This window comes from Hordeum vulgare, chromosome 5H (assembly GCF_904849725.1).
Source record: "Hordeum vulgare subsp. vulgare chromosome 5H, MorexV3_pseudomolecules_assembly, whole genome shotgun sequence".
NCBI classification, from domain to species: Eukaryota; Viridiplantae; Streptophyta; class Magnoliopsida; order Poales; family Poaceae; genus Hordeum; species Hordeum vulgare.
Window position 1 is genome coordinate 578,223,999 of NC_058522.1, and position 7,309 is coordinate 578,231,307.

A 7,309-nucleotide genomic window follows, 5' to 3' on the forward strand; every position below is an offset into this window, starting at 1 on the left:
TATTCTGAATGATAAACTTCAACTCCTGGAACATCTCATATGCTCCATGACGCTCAAAGCGACGTTGAAGTCCCGGCTCTAAGCCATACAAGATTACACATTGAACTACTGAGTAGTCCTCCTTGCGTGTTAACCAAGCGTTCTTAACATCTTGGTCAGCCGCGGCGGGTGGTTCATCTCCTAGCGCAGCATTAAGGACATAATCCTTCTTCCCAGCTTGCAGGAGCAACTTAAGATTACGAGCCAAGTCTACAAAGCTGCTTCCATCATCTTTCAACTTAGCTTTTTCTAGGAACGTATTAAAATTCAGGATGACTGTCGCGTGAGCCATTGATCTACAACACAAATATTTTCAAAGTGGACTTAGACTATGTTCAATATAATTAGAGTTTAACTAATCAAATTACTTGCTAAACTCCCACTCAAAAAGTACATCTCTCTAGTCATTTGAGTGGTTCATGATCCAATTCCACTAGCTCAAGTCCGATCATCACGTGAGTTGATGATAGTTTCAGTGGTAAGCATCCCTATGCTAATCATATCAACTATATGATTCATGATCGACCTTTCGGTATCATGTGTTATGAGGCCATGTATGCACATGCTAGGCTCGTCAAGCTTAACCGGAGTGTTCCACGTGTGCAACTGTTTTGCACCCGTTGTATGTGAACGTTGAGTCTATCACACCCGATTATCACGTGGTGTCTCGAAACGACGAACTGTAGCAACGGTGCACAGTCGGGGAGAACACAATTTCGTCTTGAAATTTTAGTGAGAGATCACCTCATAATGCTACCGTCGTTCTAAGCAAAATAAGGTGCATAAAAAGGATTAACATCACATGCAATTCATAAGTGACATGATATGGCCATCATCAAGTGCTCCTTGATCTTCATCACCAAAGCACCGGTACGATCTTCTTGTCACCGGCGCCACACCATGATCCCCATCATCATGATTTCCATGATCGTGCCGCCATCGAGGTTGTCGTGTATGCTATGCTATTACTACTAAAGCTACGTCCTAGCAATATAGTAAGCGCATCTGCAAACACAAACGTTAGTTTAAAGACAACCCTATGGCTCCTGTCGGTTGCCGTAGCACCGACGTGCAAGTCGATATTAACTATTACAACATGATCATCTCATACATCCAATATATCACATCACATCGTCGGCCATATCACATCACAAGCATACCCTGCAAAAACAAGTTAGACGTCCTCTAATTGTTGTTGCATGTTTTACGTGGTGGCCATGGGTATCTAGTAGGATCGCATCTTACTTACGCAAACACCACAACGGGGTTGTATGAATTGCTATTTAACCTCTCTCCAAGGACCCCCTCGGTCAAATCCGATTCAACTAAAGTTGGAGAAACCAACACTCGCCAGTCATCTTTGAGCAACGGGGTTGCTCGTAGCGATGAAACCAGTCTCTCGTAAGCGTACGAGTAATGTTGCTCCGAGTCGCTTCGATCCAACAATACCGCGGAATCAATAAATGACTAAGGAGGGCAGCAAATCGCACATCACCGCCCACAAAAACTTTTGTGTTCTACTCGAGATGACATCTACGCATGAACCTAGCTCATGATGCCACTGATGGGGAACGTCGCATGGGAAACAAAAAATTTCCTACGCGCATGAAGACCTATCATGGTGATGTCCATATACGAGAGGAGATTTGGATCTACGTACCCTTGTAGATCGCACAACAGGAAGCGCTAAGAAACGCGGTTGATGTAGTGGAACGTCCTCACGTCCCTCGATCCGTCCCACGAACCGTCCCACGATCCGTCCCACGATCCGGTGCTGAACGGATGGCACCTCCGCGTTCAGCACACGTACAACTCGACGACGATCTCGGCCTTCTTGATCCAGCAAGAGAGACGGAGAGGTAGATGAGTTCTCCGGCAGCGTCATGGCGCTCCGGAGGTTGGTGGTGATCTATCCCAGCAGGGCTCCGCCTGAGCTCCGCAGAAATACGATCTAGAGGAAAAACTGTGGAGGTATGTGGTCGGGCTGCCGTGGCAAAGTTGTCTCAAATCAGCCCTAATACCCCAATATATATAGGAGGGAGGGGGAGGGACTTTCCTTGAGGCTCAAGAGAGCCCCAAGGGGTCGGCCGAACCAAGGGGAGGAGTCCTCCTCCTCAAGTCCTAGTCCAACTAGGATTGGAAAGTGGAGTCCCTCTCCACCTTCCCGCTTCCCCTTTTTTCCTTTGATTTCTTTATCTCCTATGCATAGGGCCTCTTGCGCTGTCCCACCAGCCCACTAAGGGCTGGTGCGGCACCCCTAAGGCCTATGGGCTTCCCCCGGTGAACATTCGGAACCCATTCGTCACTCCCGACACATTCCCGGTAATGTCCGAAAACTTTCCGGTAATCAAATGAGGTCATCCTATATATCATTCTTCGTTTCCAGACCATTTCGGAAACCCTCGTGACGTTCATGATCCCATCCGGGACTCTGAACAACATTCGGTAACCAACCATATAACTCAAATACACAAAAAACATCGCCGAACCTTAAGTGTGCAGACCCTGTGGGTTCGAGAACTATGCAGACCCTGTGGGTTGATATCCAATAGCGGGACCTGGATGCCCATATTGGATCCTACATATTCTACGAAGATCTTATCGATTGAACCTCAGTGCCAAGGATTCATATAATCCCGTATGTCATTCCCTTTGTCTGTCGGTATGTTACTTGCCCGAGATTCGATCGTCAGTATCCGCATACCTATTTCAATCTCGTTTACCGACAAGTCTCTTTACTCGTTCCGTAATACAAGATCCCGTGAATTACATTACGTCACATTGCTTGCAGGGCTTGTGTGTGATGTTGTATTACCGAGTGGGCTCCGAGATACCTCTCCGTCACACGGAGTGACAAATCCCAGTCTTGATCCATACTAACTCAACGGACACCTTCGGAGATACCTGTAGACCATCTTTATAGTCATCCAGTTACGTTGTGACGTTTGATACACACAAGGCTTTCCTCCGGTGCTAGTGAGTTATATGATCTCATGGTCATAGGAATAAATACTTGACACACAGAAAACAGTAGCAACAAAATGACATGATCAACATGCTATGTTCATTAGTTTGGGTCTAGTCCATCACATGATTTACTTAATGATGCGATCCAGTTATCAAGCAACAACATCTTGTACATAGTCATAAGACCTTGACTATCCTAGATCAACTGGCTAGCCAACTAGAGGCTTGCTAGGGACAGTGTTTTGTCTATGTATCCACACATGTGTCTAAGTCTTCATTCTATACAATTATATCATGGACAATAAACGATTATCTTGACACAGGAATTATAATAATAACTTATTTATCATTGCCTCTAGGGCATAATTCCAACAGACACATAGTCCGTCAGTGACATAGATGATGGATGAGCACATGCACCGACAAAAGAAGAAAACATCTTTCTCGGTTGGAGATCTACACAAAAGGAATCCTGCAACACCAACGAGCTAGCTACGACGCCATCGCTCCCAAAGACCGCTCTGCGCGCTGGCCTCCGAAATGGAGGTTAAAGGGGGGTAGAAGTCACAAAGAGAACTAGCCGCTAGCTAAGCCACCCCCACCTCCCCCCCGCGTGCGCGGGGGGTTAATACATGAGAATGACCAAAAATGTAAGGTAACCGACGCCATGAAATGAGAATGGAAACACATGCCTTCGCTCCTATGTCATAGACAACCTGCAGAAAACCTCAAGAGATCAAACATAGAGCACAACAAGATCAAGAAGAAGATTAGGGATGGGGTAATTGAGGAAAACGGAAAACCCAAAGCAATCCGTCGTGTACGGCCGCCCCAAGCATCACCTTCACTAAGACTCAGACTCTTGAATCCTCCACATTGACGAGCATCACCAAGGATAGAACGATGACGCCCAGACACCAAAGAACACTACGGATGCAAAGCTAACAACTAATACTAAAGCTAGGGAGTGCAGGGACCCCCCTCTCTCTCACCTCGGCAGCCAGTGAGGACGCCAGATCTAGGAGAGAGAGGGGTCGGAAGAGGAGGAGTGTTGACGACCAAGGGAGACATGGAGGCAAAGCGAACGAGGCTGGGAAGTCACATACTCACTAGTCCTTTTTTTAGAACAATATGTCAAGCTATATTGATCACGGTTTAACATCATGGGAATACAAATAGATCGTGAGACTCGCCAATCCAAACACGACGCCCTTTCTCTAGAGAATGAGAATACCTGACAAGATTATGTCCCCAAGATTAGAGGCATGATCTTCGAATATGAAGATGCAATTTACAATTTTGAGGTCTGTTGGTTGGGTTGTGCAGTAAAAAATTGCATATGAGAGGACCTACAATAGTTCTAACGTTCTTTGAGGCACGATAAGATACGCGTCTCGTCCTATTCCTAAGGTGCACTGCTCGCAACGGGCAACATGGGCAGCAAGGACCTCACCCCATATTTTCAGGTATGAGTACATGTAGAAACTCATGAATCCTTTGTTGATGTCCTTGCACATAATTGGGGTGTGGCTGCAAAAATACAACCATGTCAGGGGAACAGAACAAGCTTTGACGGTATTGATCAAGGGGATTCGTGTTAACATCATTTGGTCATCGCTCGGTCTTGATCATAATTACCACAAATCACTTCATATACATAATGTATTTTCCACATGAATTGTTGGCACAAAGAATTGAATCAATCATGTCTAAACATATGATCCAACCTGACCTTATCTTGACGTCATGCCTTGAAGTCCTCTCTTCAATAAATACTTTCAAGATCTCGATCACTTGATGCATATATTGTTGGCATTCATTCCAACTCCATCAAATACCCGCATATGACACAATTATTCATATGTAAGTGAGGCTGTTAGTCCATAGGAATTAACATTATTTACCGAAACTGAAAACATATCATTATGTTGGTGGTATTCAGTCCCAATTCATCCAACAATCTTTAAGCAACACATGTGGAACACTCCTACAAGTGCATCTTGATGACATCATTAATTTAAAAAATTATCGTTAATTACCAACGTGAGATATGAGGCTGCATGCATTTTCAACTATACTAACCAACTCCATTGGGTATGAACACTCACAAACTGTATGACGGATTGACTTTTGTCTTCATGCGCTACATGCTTGTATACGATAAAATAGTGTCCTACAGAGCAAAATAGGCTAGGGGTATGACATAAATGCTCCACCAATAGGGTTAGCCTTCGGCAACCCAGTATTTGCAAGGCAATCAACAAAACTTGTTCATGCAATATATGATTATTCAAGTCATAATCTATTGTTTAGTTGTGGACAAATTGAACAACTTTGTTTTAGGCGATGTTTAACTTTAACTCGCATCCATTAGAATGTTGGTATATCAACATAACGTTAAAAAGGATAATACAATGATCAAAGTTACATATGTTTTAAGTCCACATACCAGATAATTCTTGTAATATCTTAGAGGCCCATTTATGGTGTCATGACATGCGTCAGGATTTCATACCACAATGAAAACTGAGGTGGGTTTGGATCTAACAGAAATCAGTTTCACATCCACATGAGAATGAAAATAACTTAAATATGCGTCCATATTTTGCCAATGAAAAAACTAATTAGATTTGTTATTATTGTACATGTGTTTCATACACGCTCGCACCAATGTTGACTCTTCATCCGGTCTAAGATTTCGCGAGGATGTCTTAAGCAAATGATAATGATATCAAACAATATGTATAATTCAGTAGGCTCCATTTATATATTTATACCAATTTTTTTTAGTTTCTTATCACTCAATTAAAAATTAACATATGTCTTTTATTTACACATTATTTCCATATATTATATAAACAACATTCGTTTCGTAAACAATAGTTAACAACCAAAATGCGCATTTATTCTAATGTAAAAAATCATACAACTATCGTAATTTTACTTTTAAATCTATTTTTTGTGCTAAACTAGAAAAATATTATTTTGAAAAAAATGTTTGTATTATTTGTTTTAGTTTTCTTAATAAAATATTTTGATAAATGATTTCGCCATACTGAGAAAATTAACATTTTTATGTTATCCCACCAATTTATTTATGACTTTTGATGAATTATAATGTGTTTTTATATGTATAGTTTTCCATGGAATCGTTAAATATCACAGGACTTGGTAGTGCGTGTTTAAAGTATGTATGAATCTAGCAAATAACTTCGCATATATCTTGAATTCAAGACTATGAACTTTAGGTCTAAACGAAATAGATATTTTTAAAGTCTATGAAGTGTCAATTAGTAACATGTGCTAAAATAAAATGGTATAAAGTATATTTTAGCAAAGTCATCCCTATTTATCATCTTGAAATTATGGTTACATCGAGATGGTGAATGAGCTCATCTAGGAGTTCTTCAAACCATTCATTGCATGATGACCTCCGGGTCATGGTAGCAAGTTCATGGGTTATACGATTTACCTCTGTATTGTAATGATCAAACTGTCCATGAAGGAAATCACAACACATGTGATAACAATCATCAAAGAGAGAAATAACTCCTCTAAAGCATCAACGTCCTTCCTGCATTATTTGGATGGCCTCCTGGTTGCCAGATTTGTTACCAATTTTGTTGCATCAAAGAGTTTGTGCAAGTGAGAGGCCAAAGCGTAAAGCCATGGCTTGCGTGGTGAGGACACCAACATACCATTCAATTTTTTTAGCTTCTAGCAATGATGAAAGTGCCACATGTGCCTCTCACAAGACCGCACCCACTCTACCTTGATCAAATCTGCATCAAATTAAGCTTTACAAAGCCCGATGCTAGTCTAGACCAGCCCCATCTCCTGATGGTCGCCTTGGGATAGACATTGTTGTGTAATTCACAGTCAACATGTGAACATACATCACTACCTGATGAGCACTTTGGGCCTTTTCTTCATGCACTGACCCGCATTGCTCGAACCAGAGATTCGAGGCTCCATCGTTATTATCTCGTGGGAGCTCCCCCGACCAGGAACACTTATTATGTCATGTGGGGGTAGACAACATATATTAGGCCTATGTCAATGCACCGTCTCTTACAATGGCGTAGCTAGGGGGTGGACAGGGTGGTTCATGGACCACCCTGAAATTCCATCATACCCAATATATAGGGTAAAAAAAGATATATATTTTTTACAATGCATGAAATTACATGAAATTTTTATTATTGGACAACCCTGGTTCACCAAGCTAGCTATGCCACTGGTCTCTTATCACGTTATCATAGAAGCATTAATAATTTAAGATACAACCATGTCAATGCATTAT